The following is an 18,176-nucleotide window of genomic DNA, read 5'->3' on the forward strand; positions in this document are numbered from 1 at the left end:
TAAATGCTGCGGATTGAAATAAGTGGAATGTACTTAGACTAGGATTGAAGATTATATTGAGGTTATAGATGTTTGATGAGTATCATAAAATTGTTTGCCTGATTTATCTTTGGGGGACTTAAAGCTTTTAAGAAGATTAAATTATCTGCTTTTCAGCTTTCTCATGAGGTTAAATTGAGAAGAATCTGTGATCCTTTCCCTTTTCCTAATGTCTTTTAGGGAATTTGCAATCCTGAGCCAGCCTGGCTGACATGTGACTGCAGACACACAGTAGCGTGGTTGACTCTTAATTGCCCTTTGAAGAGGCCAAGCAAACCCAGTTCAAGGGCAAGAAAGGATGTGCAACAAAGCCACTCAGGTTTTATGTTTCATCTGACGGATAGCATTTTGAACAATTTTAATAGTTCAGGTCTCCATTGCTGCAGCACTGGAATATTAATTTAAATCTCCTATTCACCTATGAATCCATAACCTTCTGACCTAGATGCATGATTGCTAACAATTGGCATATAACATTATACACTTCACAAATGTCAACAACAGAAGAATCATTCGTATGCCATTTTATAACCTGTTCTTATGTATACCTAAATCAAAATTGAGAGTGTGGGGTGTGTGGTGAGACAGGTGACAAAAGAAATGTAAATTTAGGAGTGATATCTTTAATTGCTATAAGAATTATTGCTGTAGCACACCTAAATAACTGAAATTATCCTTTTACACAGATCTTTTACAAGTATTTTGGGATTTTATTCCATAATTCTGCCCAATTGTAATTAGGTTCCAGTATTTTATGGTAGTTGAGTAAGTACATTCAATTTTACTTGCTCAGGACTGAACGTATTCAGCGGTGCTTTGAGGATCCTATTCTGCAGATTTATCCTTTCCTGTAGCAGTGCAAATTCGCAGAGTTGTACATATGAAGTAATGTAATGGATACAATAGAGACCATAGAAAGACTCAATGATAATATTATTCAATTAATATACTTAGCCTAAATAATTTTTCAACTTCACATTATATTAGCTCAGTAACTAAATTCAAAGACACATGATTGCAGCTAATGAAAGAAACATTGCCAGGGTACGTACTGTGGTGCAAGTGATGCTGCTAGTTCATTATAAAAGGGATATGTAAGACTCTTGCTGTCAAATCTGTCAATCTTACCTTGACAGATTACAGGGAGGCTACTGTGAGAAATGGAAAAATACAATACAGGCTTACAAAGGAATAGAATATAGCAGCATTACACAGTAGCAATTTGGATAATGACACCCAGAGCAGGACAGGAAGAAACTGAGTTTACAAACATAGTAAAACAGCAATAAATGCAGTCAAAAAGGGGGAAAAATGTGATTTAAAGGCAAAATTAATGGCTCTTTACTGAAATGCATTGTAGTATTTAGAAATGCAGATTAATGCTTATGATTTTGTAGCCATTGCAGAGACCTGGTTACAATGAGATCAAAGCTGGGAACTAAATAGTCAGAGGTATGTGACTTTTTCACAGGCAGGAAGGAAAGGGTGGTAGTGTAACATTGTTGGTATGGGATGGAATAAGTATAATAGCAAGAAACGATCTTGGATGGAAAGTGCAGTATTCAAATGGGTGGAGGTAAGAAATAAAAAGGGGAAAACACGGGTAGGAGTAGTCTACAGTCTATTCTGTGGGTTAGAATAAATCAGGAGTTAATGCCTCCATGGAAGAAAGGCAGTACTTTTATCCTGGGTGTCTTTAATCTTCAAATCAGGGGCTGTCCTTTGATTTGATTTGATTTATTTATTGTCATGTGTATTGTAGTGATTGAAACCAGGTGGATCTTGTTAACTTTAAGGTTCTTGATTGGGAGTGTTAACCTGGGCCAATCAGGAAAGCCTTGCCTGATCAATGTAACCAGGGCATTAGAATTTCCTCAGTTGAGGATTGACTCCCTGCTGGCTAGCCACAACAACCATTGTGTACTGTGGATTGTTTATAATTGAACTTTGTTTCTACAAAAAAACCCCCAGGAAATTAGAATCTTCTCAGTCAAGGACTGAAACTGAGCTGGCTGGTCACTGTGCATTAGTAAATAAATGGTGATTTGGTGACAGGACACCAGTCTCTGTGTAGTTACTTCAGTGGTGATGAGAGTGGGATTAATGAAGTAACCATGCCAAGTGCCTTCTAGCTGAAATGTAATTGGACTTGGAACAGGCATTGCAGCTGGCCTTGTCATTAGAAAATGCGGCAAGTGGACCATGGACACTATAGGGCATCCGGATGGAAGTGGACAACCTCACCTGTCCCACTGAGCTTGGGGAACACCACTTTGACAGTAGGCAATTGCAGAGCCTCATGCAGGGCATGTTCTGAGCAGAGGGCCCTGGTAGCCCAATTCACAGCAGAATCCCAACTGGCTAAGCAATTCTTCAGAATCTGGGCCAGCAAACCATTGTAGTTGCTGCCGGTATATGGACTCAAGACAGCAAAAGGCATTGTACAATGCCTGACTTAAGTAGGAAAGCTTGAAGGCTGGTACGCAGGAGAGTGCACACCCTGGAAAGTTTCCCTCCTTGTGGGTTGGAACAATTTAATTTCTTAGTGACACCCAAATTGAGCTGATTTAAATTAGTGTTTGATTAAGTGATCACCCAGTTCCCTTGGAGGTCAATACTGGCACAACTGTATCTGTCTTTGCAGAATCTGCCTTTTAACAAGATTCCTCAAGACTCTAACCTTTAAGCTTGCACAAGACCTCAGCCAGACTGAGCACATACACTGGGCCACCATTGTAAGTTAAGAACACAACATCAGTTCTGGTCTCCTATGAGAAGCAGTTGGTGCAGTTACCACTGATGGGCCCAAGCCTATTGGGGCAGAATTGATTGAGAAAGGTTCACTTTGATTGGCTCAACATTTTTTGGTTGGAAAATGGCTGCCTCAGGGAAATTCTAATGAAATACCCAGGAGATTTTCAAGAAGGGCTTCGGACTATCAAAGGGATCAAAGCCACTTTACATTACCAGGACGTAATTGCAAGATTTTGCAATGCTTTGTGGGCAAAAGTAGAGGTGGAAGACCAAAGGAATCATGAAACCAGAGCAGTTTGAAGAATGGGCAGCATCGGTTGTACCAATTGTGAAGCCTGAAGGCTTGGTTCACCTTTGTGGGAATTTCAAGTAAATGGTAAACCGCTTCTCATAGCTGGATAAATACCTGATCCCGAGAGGACTTAGATGCAAAGTTGGCATGGGGGCTGCCCTTTACGAAGCTGGACATGAGACACACCTACCTGCAATTGCAACTGGATGTGGAGTCCCAGAAGTATGCTACAATTAATACCCATTAGGGTCTATGTCAATATACAAGACTGATATTTCTGATATCATCAGCGTGTGCTCTTTTCCAGGGACCATGGAAAACATTTTACAAGGGCAATCCATAGTTGCCATTAATCTGGTTGACATACTAATAACAAGGAGGACCAATAAATAGCACTTGGAGAACTTAGACATGGTGCTTAAATGTTTCTCCCAGCTGAGCGCATACCTTAGAAGAGAAAAATATGTGTTCCAGGAGCCCCAAATGACCTACTTTGGGTTACAGAGTCGACAAAATTGCATTACACCCTCATTAACCATGAGGTTCTTGATTGGGGTTCTTAACCTGAGCCAATCAGGAAAGCCTTGACTGACCAGGAGATAGCCAGAAGGGGTTTAGGGGAGGAAGGAAGTTGGGAGGGGCCGGCAATTTGATGGGTTGCCAGGCATGCCAGTGTTCAATGCACTGTTTTGTTGATCATTTTCATTGAACTGTCTTGTATGAGTTTGTGGTACTGTTTCCTTGTTGATAGCATAAAGTGGGATTTGAGGTTCATGTTCATTTTCCTGCTAACTGGTTGGACAGTGGGGTTTGGCCTTGCTGCCCCTTTCCCCTGTAAATTGCAATTTCTTGTAACCTGCTGTTTATTGTTTATTGCAAACTGTTGTTTGTATTTTGTACCATTTGATAATTTAAAAGAAAACCAGGAGATTAGAATCTCCTCAGTTGAGGGCTAACTCCAAGCTGGCTGGCTAGTGTATTGTACACTAGTTAATCAAGGGTGATTTGGTTATAGGACATTGGCTTCTGCAGTTATTTCATGTATCTTGTTACAAAAATACAGTGAAAAGTGTATAGTCTCACCACTCTCCAGCACCATTGTAAAACACAGGCAACCAACGCATGGAATATAAGGTCAGAACAATGAAGAAATTAAGAAAATGTTTCCCACTTTACAGTCCTTCTTGTTAAGTGCTCTGTCATGAGCCATGGGCGTGGTGGCCAGCACAAATCTTGTTCGCCACACCACTGCTGCTGGAATGAATGTTGCCCACTCTTCGGCACCAGGATAAAGCTGATGAGTTGTAGGACGGTGCTCGGAGATTGGCAGTTATTGGTATTGAGTGCTGAGGCTGTCGCCGCGATGCCATCATTGTGGGGGATGCTGCTGTAGAGTGCTGAAACATCCATTGTGACGAGGAATGTTCCCGGTTCAACTGGTCCATGGGTACTGACTTTCTGTAAGAAATCTACAGTGTCGCGACAGAAGCTGGAGGTCCCCTGTACGATGGGTTTCAAGATGCCTTCGACATAGTCAGAAAGGTTCTCACACAGGGTCCTGTTGCCCGATACGATGGTCCTGGTGTGTTGACTTTGTGTATCTTTGGAAGGCAGTACAAGTCGCCTAAGCGAGAAATGCGTGGGATGAGGGTACTTGGAAATCTCTGAAGGACTGGATCCAAACTTCTGAACAATGTGTTTAGTTCATGGGTGTGCTCTTTGTCGGGATCGGCCTGTAATTGCTTGTAGTGTTCTTTTGTCGGAACACTTCCTCGCAGTAGTCTTTTCTATTCTGAATGACGATGGCTCCTCCTTTACCTGCTGGTTTGATGACAATATTCTGGTTGGTTTTGAGAGCATGAATGGCATTGCATTCTAATCGGGTGATTTTCTGTTCTACTTTGTGGGTGTGGCTGGGTGTATACCTACGCATACACAGGATCTGTTCAGATGAGGAGGAATGTGACAGGCACCTGGAAGTAGTCAAGAATGCCTTTCTAATGATGCTCAACTCATCGACTGCCAGTTCCAAAGTGCCACAGCGAAAAACTGTAAAGATCTCCTCAGGAGACAGACAGACACGAGCTGCAACTGACAGGGTACCCTTCGTCGTGCAGTACTTCCTAGGAGCCGAAAAACTACGCCATGTACTTTGCAGCCTGCAACATATTATCAACGAGGATGAGCATCTAGCCATTACCTTCCCCGCAACTCCGCTTCTTGCGTTTAAACAACCACCAAACCTCAAACAGATCATTGTTCGTAACAAACTGCCTGGCTTGCACCATACAACTTTGTCACGTCGGACGCTGCAAGATGTGTTAGAGTGTTGACATGGATACCATCATTACACGTGGGGACACCTCCCACCATGTACTTGGCAGGTACTTGTGTGACTCAGCCAACATTGTCTATCTCGTACACTACCAGCAATTTGGTTTCATTTCTGATTTACAGCATCCTCAGTTCTTTCAGCTTTTACTGTTTAAGTATGTCCTGTTAGCTCTCAGAAAATAGATGGAATGCTATAATGATCAGGAATGTTTACATTTATTAGTCAGTATTTGAGAGTTGCTGTTTAAATTTCTTCTCTGCAGTGACAGTCTATATTCATTATATACTTACTGGGTTAGAAGTGTGTTTTATATGACTGTCAGAAACAGGGCACTGCAATTCATGATTTACAAAATTTATATACCTGCCTCATCTGAATAATTGTGACCTTAATTGTTCCCCATCTCCAGCACTACTTCCTGGTTCTTAAAGCTGGTGGCAAGCTCTGCACATTGTGTAAAGCATGGTAGTGTTTTCTCTACACCAGGTGGTTCAGGCAGTCTCTTCCCTGTTAAAGGGAAACTGCACATGAGGATTGCTGCATTACAAATTCCTGGAAACTGAACATCAAAAATGACAATGCAATTCACAGTAGTAGAGGTAATGGGGATGCAGATGTGCAAGAGGAAATATGCCATTGTCCTGTGGGATGTCAAACCCATCATCAAAAATCAGCAACCAAAACAGAAGTAGCTGGAAAGGCTCACCAGGTCTGACAGGACAGAACATAGAACAGTACATTGCTGACAAAGGATGTATGCCCATCGATTCTCCTGCTCTTTGGATGCTACCTTACTGCTGTGCTTTTCCAGCGCCACACTTTTCGACTCTGATCTCCAGCCTCTGCAGTCCTTAGTTTCTCATAGAACAGTACAGCACAGTACAGGTCCTTCGGCTCTCGATGTTGTGCCAACCTTTTATCCTACTCTAAGATCAAACTAATCTACATACCCTTCATTTTACTATTATCCCTGTGCCTATCTAAGAGTCGCTTACATGTCCCTAACTAATGTCTCTAATATATCTGACTCTACTACCACTGCTGGCAGTGCATTCCACGTATCTATCACACTCTCTGTGTGAAGATCCTACCTCTGATATCTCCTTAAGCCTTCCTCCAATTCCCTTAAAAGTATGCCCCCTCATGAGAGACATTTCCGTCCTGGGAAAAAGTCTCTGGCCATGCAGTCTATGTATGCCTCTCATCATCTTGTACACCTCTATCAAGTAACCTCTCAGCCTTCTTTGCTCCACTTCTTCATAAGACATGCCCTCCTCTCCAGGCAGCATCCTGGTAAATCTCCTCTGCACCCTCTCTAAAGCTTCCACAATGAGGCATCCAGAACTGAGGACAATATTCCAAGTGTGGTCTAACCAGAGCTTTATAGAGCTGCAGCATAACCTGGTGGCTCTTAAGCTCAATCTCCCTACTAAGGAAAGCCAACACACCATATCCTTCTTAACAACCGCTATCAACTTGGGTGGCAACTGTGAAGGATCTATGGACGTGGACCCCAAGATCCCTCTGTTCCACCACACTGCCAAGAATCCTGCCCTTAACCTTGCAATCTGCATTCAAATTCGATCTTTCAAAATGAATCACTTCACACTTTTCCAGGTTGAACTTCACCTACCACTTATCAACCCAGCTCTGTATCTTGTCAATGTCCCATTTCAACCTACAACAGCCCTCCACACTATCCACACAACTCCACCAATATTTGTGTCATCAACAAACTTACTAACCAGGTGCAACTCTGCTGGCGCTATCCCTGAAATTGCATGAGGTGTGGTCTAATAATCAAATAGGAATCGGGACCACTTGGTATTAAGTGAAGCTATATTCTATTTGTTTAAGACAGCCTTCAATGGTCTGTTCTTTCTGCCAGACCATTGGATGATGGATGGTATGGAACTGTCCTTAGATGCTAAATGCCATTCAAGTTTAGGACATACTCAAATTCGCTGCTGGTAAACGATGGTCTGTTGGCTGTGACTAACACTTCCAGGAGCCTGTGTATTGCAAAAGATGCTCGCAGCTGTTCTGTTGTCATACCTATGTTTGATGAATGAACTCCATGCATGTCCAACCATTTTGAGAAGGCATCCACAATGCCTAAGAACATTAAGCCCATGAAAGGGCTAGCACATTCAATTAGTAACCGAGTCCAGGTTTTGCCCAGCCATTCCCACAAAAATGGCAGAGCTGCTGGCTGTAAATTTTGTCTTTGTTGACATTGTGGGCCCTGCCCCACCAAAATGGCTATATCGCCATCCAGTCCTGGCAACCAGACATAATTTCCTGCATACATCTTCATTTTGGACACCTCTGGATGACCCTGGTGGAGTTTAGCCAGTACCTGACAGCGATCTTTGCTTGGGCAATTACTCTTGCTCCCCACAATAAAAAAAACGTTCACTACTATTCTTAGAACAGCTGGTGCTGGAGCCTACCAGGGAGAAGGCAATTCTGGATCTGATATTGTGCAACGAACCAGAATTGGTCAGTGACCTCGAAGTGAAGGACCATTGGGAAGTAGTGACCATAATACAATAAGCTTCAATCTGCAATGACAATATTTCTTTTAAATAAAGAGAACTATGGAGCTATGAGGGAGGAGCTGGCCAAAGTTCAATGGTGCAATACCTTAGCAGGGATGATAGTGGAGGAACACTGGTATTAGTAATAACATTAGCAAATTTGCTGATGATACTTAGCTGGGTGGCAGGGTGAAATGTGATGAGGATGTTAGGAGATTACAGGGTGATCTGGACAGGTTAGGTGAGTGGTCAGATGCATGACAGATGCAGTTTAATGTGGAAAATATATGGTTGTTCACTTTGGTGGCAAGAGAAGGAAGGCAGATTACTACCTAAACAGAATCAGTTTAGGTAAAGGGGCAGTACAAAGATCTGGGTGTTCTTGTACACCAGTCAATGAAGGTAAGCGTGCAGGTACAGCAGGTAGTGAAGAAGGCTAATAGCATGCTGGCCTTCATAACAAGAGGGATTGAGTATAGAAGCAAAGAGGTTCTTCTGCAGCTGTTCAGGGCCCTGGTCAGACCACACCTGGAATGCTGTGTGCAGTTCTGGTCTCCAAATTTGAGGAAAGACATTCTGGCTATTGAGGGAGTGCAGCGTAGGTTCACGAGGTCAATTCCTAGAATGGCGGAACTACCTTACGCTGAAAGACTGGAGTGACTGGGCTTGTATACCCTTGAGTTTAGGAGATTGAGAGGGGATCTGATTGAGACATATAAGATTATTAAAGGATTGTACACTCTGGAGGCAGGAAACATGTTTCCGCTGATGGATGAGTGCCGAACCAGAGGACACAGCTTAAAAATACGGGGTAGACCATTTAGGACAGAGATGAGGAGAAACATCTTCACCCAGAGAGTGGTGGCTGTGTGGAATGCTCTGCCCCAGAGGGCAGTGGAGGCCCAGTCTCTGGATTCATTTAAGAAAGAGTTGGATAGAGCTCTCAAGGATAGTGGAATCCAGGGTTATGGTGATAAGGCAGGAACAGGATACTGATTAAGGATGATCAGCCATGATCATATTGAATGGTGGTGCAGGCTCGAAGGGCAGAATGGCCTACTCCTGCACCTATTGTCTATTGTCTACTATGATCCAGTCTTGCCGGGTCCAGAACGGTTTCGAATCTGGTTGTGATATTCCTTTTGTTTCTCTCATCACCACCAGCTGTTTTAGTTTTGCAGGACCTGGTCTTTTTGCGTCCACAGTCTGATATTATCAGTGAGCAAAAGGGTGTTCAGAAAGTTTGAAACCAGAATGAACATTTCAGTGGCAGCAGCACCAGTGGAGTATCTGCCAGTGGGAGGCAACTTAAGGCATCCACATTTGCTACTTGGCCTCCTGGACCATGTTCCAACTTGTAGTTGTACGCACTTCAAATGAAAGCCCACTGCAGCATTAAACTAGAAGATATGGACTTGTCTTTATCTTCTTTGAGTAGCTCTAGCAGAGGTTTGTGGTCCATTACTATTACAAATTTACATCTGTAAAGGTATTGGTGGAACTTTCTGACCCACCAAAGATGACCGCCATCTTTCCTTCTGGATCTGGATGTATTTGCACTTGGCATCAGCCATAATCTGGGAAGCATACGCTTTTGGGAATTCCTCTTCATTTGGCCATATGAGAGCCAACACTACCCTGATACCATACGGGGAGGCATGCCATATCAGCACCAGATCTCGCTTGAGTTCATATTGTGCCAATACCTCAGACAATAATGGCTGCTTCTTCATTTCACTAAAGGCAATGTCTTGTCTATGAGAACATTTCCAAAGTTGCCCCTTTTTCAATAGCAAATGTAAGGGTGCTAGGTTATGTATGAACTTGTCATAATAATTCACTAATCCAAGGAAAGACCTCAGTTGTGGGAGCTGGGACATCTTTGATTGCCCTCATTTTGTCTTCCAAACTGGTGTAATCTGGTCTTGTTGATTCTGTAACCCACGTAAGTTACTTGGGGTAAATGGAACACACATTTTCCTTTCCAAGGCATATATCCGAATTGGAGAAATACCTAAGGACTGTGTCCAAGTTCTGTACAAATGCTCTTTGTTGGTCTTTCCTGTTATTAAGATAGATAAATTCTGTGGCAGACCTTGTAAAATGTTCACCATTGTCTGACGGAAAATGGCACAGGCTGATGTCATTAGGAGAAAATGAGGACAGCAAATGCTGAGAGTTGGAGTCGAAAAGTTTGGTGCTGGAGAAAGCACAGCAGATCAGGCAGCATCTGAGTAGCAGGAGAGTTGACATTTCGGGCATTCCTGATGAAGGACTTATGCCCAAAATATCAACTCTCCTACTCAAATGCTGCCTGGCCAGCTGTAATTTTTAAAGTACCACACTTTTTGATACAGGCTGACAATATGCCAAATGGCAGTCCCATATATTGGTACAATCTCTTATCGGTATTAACTGTAGCATACTTCTTGGAATCCTCATCCGACTGCAATTGCAGGTATGCATGGTTCATGTCTATCTTTGTGAAGGACAGCCCCGCTCCCCACCCCAGCCACTTTTGTATATAAATCCTCTATGCATGGGATTGGGTATTTATCCAAGGATGAGAAGCAATTTACCATTTGTTTAAAATTCCCACAAAGGCAAATCACCCCTACATTTACCCCTTACCTAACACTACGGGCAATTTAGCATGGCCAATTCACCTGACCTGCACATCTTTGGACTGTGGGAGGAAACCGGAGCACCCGGAGGAAACCCACGCAGACACGGGGAGAACGTGCAAACTCCACACAGTCTGTCGCCTGAGTCGGGAATTGAACCCGGGTCTCAGGTGCTGTGAGGCAGCAGTGCTAACCACTGTGCCACCGTGCCGCCTGCATTGGGCAGGCTTTGCAGAATGGAATTATTTCCTGGTCAACATGCAAGGTGGCTTTGGCCCCTTTGACAGTCCCTAGACCTTCCTGAAAATCTTGCAGGTATTTAATTCAGACTTCACTCAGGCAGTCATTTTCTAATGAAAAAATGTTGAGCCGATCGAGGTGAATCTTTCTCAACCATTTTCATCCCACAAGCCTTGGGCCCAAGCCTTGTACTACAATCAAAGGTAACTGTTTTTCAAATCCATGACCACATCCATCTAGAAGGGCAAGGACAGCAAATGTATGGAAACACCACCATTTCCAAGTGCCCCTCCAAAACCACTCACCATTCTGACTTGGAAATATATCACATTCCTTCACTTATTCTGGGTCAAAATCCTGGAATTCCCTCCCGAAAGGCATTGTGGGTCAACCCATAACAGGTAGACTACAGTACTTCCAGAAGACAGCTCACCACCACCACCTTCTCAAGGGATGGGCAATAAATGCTGGTCCGGTCAACAATGCCCATATCCCACATATGCATTTAAATAAAGCCTACTGTCTGAAACATTAAAGTTGATTGAAAAATTAAAATTAACAAGAATATATTATAATCTATCCAATATGGAAATCTTCAGTTGGAAAAGCTAATTGTCTAGAAATCTTTTGAGTAGACCCATGGACTCACTGTTTGGCTTTTCAGGCACTGCAACAAACTGGGAAGGCAAGGCCTTACTTGATTTTTGAACTGAAGACAGAAAATGATGGACAGTTGGGGTCATGGTGATGATATATCATAGGATATTACAGTACAAGCTTACAAACCTACTGGACTTCTCCTTCAGCATGGTGTCTTCCCATCCTTTTTGGTCTCTCTCTCTCTCAGTCTATTCCATCTTATATCTCTCTTTTTCTATCAGAATATTCTTTTCCCTCTTATGTCTTTCTTTGCCTCTTTTTCTCTCTGTTTCTTATAATCGCTTTTCACGAACTTTTTCTCTTCCTGACCTATCATTTTGTAGCAGTACCTTTTCACAGATCCAATCATTTCCAGGATATCATTTTATTTTCAAATCCTAGGTATGATACAACATTGGATCAGGAAGAGATGAAGTCTCATTTTCTGGCACTGGTTTGTGCTCAGGTTGCTAACTTAACCTTGGGCAGAAGTATGCTTCATCTTCCTACATCTGATTGCAGTACAGTGACCAGAACTGACATTACATATGTATTAGATATATGTTATATACTATAATATACCAAGATGAAGAGAATTTCTCTTACACAGCGGGCAGTGAATATTCAGAGTTCTCTCCCCCAGTGAGCTGCAGGAGGTTAGTCTTTGCGTATATTTAAAGTATAAATTGATAAATGTTTGGTTATCAGTGTTATAAAGAGTTACAGGGATAGTGGGGGTAAAAAACAATAGATCAGCCAAAGTCGTAATAATTGTAGAACAGGCTTGACAGCTGAATGACCTACTCCTGTTCGTCTGTAGCAACATGTAATAAGTTGGACCCGGTTTGATAGCTTCTGCTATCATGTCCAGACACATGAATGAAGAATGACTACTTTTTTGTTATGAGAGTAATTAAATTGCAATTCTCTAAAGAAAGGCTACTTTTTCCCTTCCTCCTCCCAGCGCACTCTTAAAACACCTAGCTCCATAATTTTAATCATAGTTGTCAAATAATGTGGGAGTATGCCTTGTAGCCTAGTGGCAACATTGCTTGCTCCTTATCCAGGGTTCAAACTGCAATACAAACAATGGCAATGAGCAAAGCCCAGAGCTCCAGCGGTAAAGCCTTGGTTGGTATCAAATGAGATGCTTGCATCCAATTGAGCCCATTCTCCCCTCCTCCTGCTGGTTGAGGGAGAAAACAAAACCCTTTTGCTGTACAATGCTAAATGTCCTAACAGCTGAGATAAACATGGTATGGCCATGGAAGGGGCATTCTTGTCAGAATGTCAATCCTTCCACTACACCTTATTCTCGGACAGAACAGTTAAGATATTCACAAAAACAAACAGACCATCTAACTATAAGGGATAGGCATTTGGCCATCGAGTCTGCTCCGTCATTCAATGAGATCATGTTTGATCTGATAATCCTCAACTCCACTTTCCTATCTTTTTCCCTAACCCTTGATTCACTCACTGATTAAAAGTCAGCCTATCTTACCCTTGAATATACTTAACCACTCACCCTTGACAGCTTTTTGCAATAAAGAATTTACTACCTTCTGAGAGGAGATCTTCCTCCTCACCTTTTTCTTAAACGGTGACCTCTTCCTCTGAGATTATATTATCAGATTCTAAACTGTCCCACAAGGAGAAACAGCTTCTCAACATCTACTCTGTCATGTCCTCTAAGAATCAAGTTTCAATAAGATTGCCTCTCATTCCTCTAAACGCTGTCATTTTATGCTCACTGCCAGCAAATTCTCTGCTTGACAGGCTATCAAACCTAAACTTTTTTGATTAGTACAATGTTATTATGAAATGCAAAACTAGAAAATTGAGGCATCGCTCAAACTGACCATAAAATGAACCAAAATTATTTTTGAAATTGATGTTAGTCTGGTGCATTTTTAATCTTAGTTTAATATTTATTTCAAGATTTTTTAACAAAATCATTATTTGGAATAGTTTAATTGCTTGTCTCAGTTAGAGATCCTGGCAGTGAACGCACCATGATACCTTAAATAATTAACAGATTATCAGAGGTCCACTATACCACTCCTCCCACCCCCAACACACTCCATTGGTTAAGTGACGTGATGTCGTTTTTAATGAACCAGCTTTAATCCTTGGTCAGTGTGAAATTAATTTATCCACATTATCTGGATAGCAGTGATAAAATGAATATAAACCAGATGTCACGATATCTGTCCATTGCATGGACACCAGGTAAAGACACAACCAGTTTTAAATCTGATGCTCAGTACAGTTCAATAGCCTCCTCACTTCCTAGTCATCATAGTATTTGCAGGTTTATACAAATAGAATTGTTATTGAGAGTGAAATGGCACCTTCAAGAGCAGAATGGAGAATTAAAACATTCAATGACTAATAATAAGCTGCTTAAAATAATTGCTTATGCTTTTATAAAATCATTTTACGTAAGAACGAAAGACTAAAATGATACAAATAGCCAATGGAATCTTTTAGGAATTTCCTTTCTGAGTTTTCTGAATTTTACTGTGTGCCCAGAATTTGTCCTCTGGTTCAAAAGCCTTCTGTCGTGAACGGTTACCAGCTGTGTCTAGACTGTCATGGTAACATCTTGCTTAAGTCTGCTGATAACCTTCTCTTCTATTAGGAGATCAACCCCAGCATCTGCAGTCCAGCCACCTACTGAAGATCCACATCCCCAAAAACCATGCTTGTAAAAATTTTCTGCACCCCGTCTAAAGTCTTCCAGTCTTGGGTGACTTTCTGTGTGGAGTTTGCACATTCTTCCTGTGCCTCATAGGGTTTCCTCCCACAGAACAAGGATGTGCAGGTTAGGTGAATTGGCCATGCTAAATCGCCCACAGTGTCCAGCGTTGTGTAAGTGAGGCCGATTGGCCATGGTAAATCTGGGGTTACTCAGATAGAGTCTTGGGTCTGGGTTTGGGGAGGCTCTTCGGAAGGTTGGTATGGACCCGATGGGCCGAATGGCTCCTTGTGCACTGTACAGAATCTATGGACATGATAAGGCTGAAATCAGTATTTTTTTGAAGGCATGTCATTATTTCCTTGCTTTTGAACGCTATGGACAAACTTATGAAATCAGTCACTGGTGCAACAATAGGACCATTTATGGAAACTGATGTGGTTGTTCTTTACTAAAGCAAACCAATTGTCAACCAATTTTCTGACCAAGTGGAGGAGGTAGGCAGAATATGTACCCATTCTGTTAAAGGAAGAATTTTTAATTAACTGGAGCATGGCATACTTCAGAAAAAGTACCTGGACTTTTGACAATACAGAAACAACAGGAATGGAGAGGGGACATGGGAAGATTGACCCCTCCATTTTCCCAGCCAAATCTGCCTCACCTGATCTCTCACTCTTATTTGGAGACCCTGCTATAGGACCCAAGTGCTGCAGAGAAACAAAGCCTCCCTATGTGTAAAAATTTCAATATTTATACATACATACGTAGTTCCATAGACAACCCAAACTGGCACTAAACCAGTCGAGAATAGCATGCTTGTACTGATGCAAATAAATAGGACTCTTTATGACTTTGAGACAATAAAAATGTTTAACAGTCAATGAAGGTTATTAAATAAAGTTACTATTATTTTGTAATTAAACTTGAAGTTGTGGTGACATAGTAATAACATCATTGCATAGTAACGAGAGGCCCCACATAAAACACTGGCAACATGCATTTGAATCCCATCATTGGCAGATGGTGAAATTTTAATTCAATAAAATCTGAAATTGAAAAGCTAGCATAATGATGACTTTGAAATGTTTGTCATATGTATGGTTCACTCATGTCCTTTGGAGAAGAAAATCTGCCATTCATACATTTTTTGACCTGCATATGATTCCAGATCCACAGCAATGCAGTTGTCTCTTTAACTACCCTCATAAATGGCAGAGCAAGTAATTTAGCTCCAGGGCAATTAGAGATGGAAGATAAATGGTAGTCAAGCCAGCAACACTCACATTTTATGAATGAATGTAGAACAAATTTTACAAGTTGAAGTCCCACAAACATAAGGAGAGAATGCCTTTGATAGACTCAGACAAGACAGACATGTCCAGAATACCAGGAGGATGTCCCTGCTTGTCTTTGAATAGTGTCATGTGATTGCCCAACCCTTAACTGACCTCAGTCTCGCACTGCGTTTCGAAAGAAAAATGAATTAATTTTAGGTACAGATCACAGAGGGTTGCAGTACTGCACCTCCACGGTATATACAGTGAGGAATGTAATGGATTAAAAAAACTCATCATCTAAGCAATAAATAAGAAAGGTTTCCAAGTGCAAAGAATAGGTAAAAGTGCCCATATACAAAGCAAATCTGCCAATAGTGTGAATACCTGTGAATGAGGTACTCTGATCAGATCATCTCCTGACCATCATTTGTAGCATGCTGGATTAAAAATATCAGAGTTTGTGCTCCTAATGCAGGAGATAGGGCATCATCATTATAAATGACCACCATGATCATCTACACACACACACACTCACACAAACACACAGTTGCATGCATGATATCTGACCATTAGCAAAAAAATTCATAGATGCCAAAATTAAAATATTTAATATTTATGACTACATATATGTGATACTGCCAATACAAATTACAAATTCAGAAGATATTGTTGTTGTATAACTGTATCATCTGTAAAGCAACTCATGGGACTAGGAAAGCAGCCCCCAAAAATGAAAATGTAGCCCTTGAACAAAGTAATTTTAACCGCTGAATTGCAATCACCCAATTTCGTTCCTATCTAGCTAATCACAGCTTGAAAATGACCTGTGATGGCATCTGTTCCTGCTCTTGCACTCTTACTTCTGGTGTCTCCAACAATTTTCACTTGGTCTCCTGTTTCTCACTTACATGTTGCTTCTCAGGGAGATAATGCAGAAAGATGTCAGTTTTCCACGTATATACTGATGACATTTAATGTTGCCCTTAACTCTACAAAGCGTCCCTCAATTCTTCCACTGTCATTTCAAATTAATGGACGGCTTGTCTAATGTCACAGTGCTTAGCAAGAAGAAATTTCCTCCAATTAAATTTTGTGGAGTCTAAAACCAATTATTTCATCCCTGTTTTAAATAATGCCAGGTATTTGCCTTTTACTACATAAAGTGGCAATTCTGCACACTGGTCCCTTACTATACTTTCACCAGTGCTTAGCCCTTCAATGCGCTGTTCCCTAGCCACTGATTCCATCTGTCCTTGCTGTCTGAGGTTGAGCCATGGTGTCATATTTGATCCTGGTGAAATTTCCCAACCTCATCTGTGGTATTATTATTACTTATTTTCACATCTATAACTTCACCCATCTCAGTACCTGCCTCAGCTAACTTGTAGAAACACTAAGTCACATCTTTATTGCCTCAGGTTTAACTGTTTCAGACAGTCCTGGTCAGCAACCTACATTCTTCTCTTTATAATATTGAGGTCATTCCCAAACTCTACAGCCCATGTCCTTACTAAGTTCCCTTTCATCAACCACATCTGACTTGCAGATGTACATTTGCTTCTGATTAAGCAATTTTAAATTTCTAATTTTCGTTTTCAAATACGTCCATGGTCTTAACCTTCCCAACATCTACAGACTCATTCAGCTTTTTAACCCTCTGAGATATCTGCATTTGTCCAATTCCGGCCACATGAGCATCCCAAATTTTAATCACTCCACCTTTGGTGACCCTGTCTTCAGCTTCCTTGCTTTTAACCTCTGTAATTCCCTCCCTAAACCTCTTCACCTCTCTATTCTCTGTCCTCCTTTAAGATAAGGCAAGGACTGATTAGGGATAGTCAACTGGGGATGGCTTTGTGCGTGGGATATCATGTCTCACAAACTTGATTGAGTTTTTTGAAGAAGTAAACAGAATTGACATGGGCAGAGTGATAATGTGATCTATATGGACTTCAGTAAGGCGTTCGACAAGGTTCCCCATGGGAGACTGATTAGCAAGGTTAGATCAAATGGAATACAGGGAGAACTAGCCATTTGGATACAGAACTGGCTCAAAGGTAGAAGACAGAGGGTGGATGGTGGAGGGTTGTTTTTCAGGCTGGAGGCCTGTGACCAGTGCAGTGCCACAAGGATTGGTGCTGGGTCCTTTACTTTTTATCATTTATATAAATGATTTGGAAGTGAGCATAAGAGGTATAGTTAGTAAATTTTCAGATGACACCAAAAATGGAGGTGTAGTGGACAGTGAAGAAGATTACCTCAGCTTACAACAGGATCTTGATCATATGGGCCAATGGGCTAAGAAGTGGCAGATGGAGTTTAATTTAGATAAATGGGAGGTGCTGCATTTTGGGAAAGCAAATCTTAGCAGGACTTATAAACTTAATGGCAAGGTCCTTGGGAGTGTTGCTGAACAAAGAGACCTTAGAGTGCAGGTTCATAGCTCCTTGAAAGTGGAGTCGCAGGTAGATAGGATATAATGAAGAAGGCATTTGGTATGCTTTCCTTTATTGGTCAGAGTATTGAGTACAGGAGTTGGGAGGTCATGTTGCGGCGGTACAAGACATTAGTTAGGCCACTGTTGGAATATTGCGTACAATTCTGGTCTCCTTCCTATTGGAAAGATGTTGTGAACCTTGAAAGAGTTCAGAAAAGATTTACAAGGATGTTGCCAGGGTTAGAGGATTTGAACTCTGGGGAGAGGCTGGACAGACTAGGGCTGTTTTCCCTGG

General features: G+C 41.7%; 1 protein-coding gene across 5 annotated transcripts in view; it reads left to right on the plus strand.

The window, feature by feature from the left end:
• The window catches only part of sh2d5 (SH2 domain containing 5), an 81,242-nt gene that overhangs the window by 25,507 nt on the left and 37,559 nt on the right, over nucleotides 1-18,176 (plus strand). The window lies entirely within an intron of this gene.

This window comes from Hemiscyllium ocellatum, chromosome 37 (assembly GCF_020745735.1).
Source record: "Hemiscyllium ocellatum isolate sHemOce1 chromosome 37, sHemOce1.pat.X.cur, whole genome shotgun sequence".
Taxonomy (NCBI): domain Eukaryota; kingdom Metazoa; phylum Chordata; class Chondrichthyes; order Orectolobiformes; family Hemiscylliidae; genus Hemiscyllium; species Hemiscyllium ocellatum.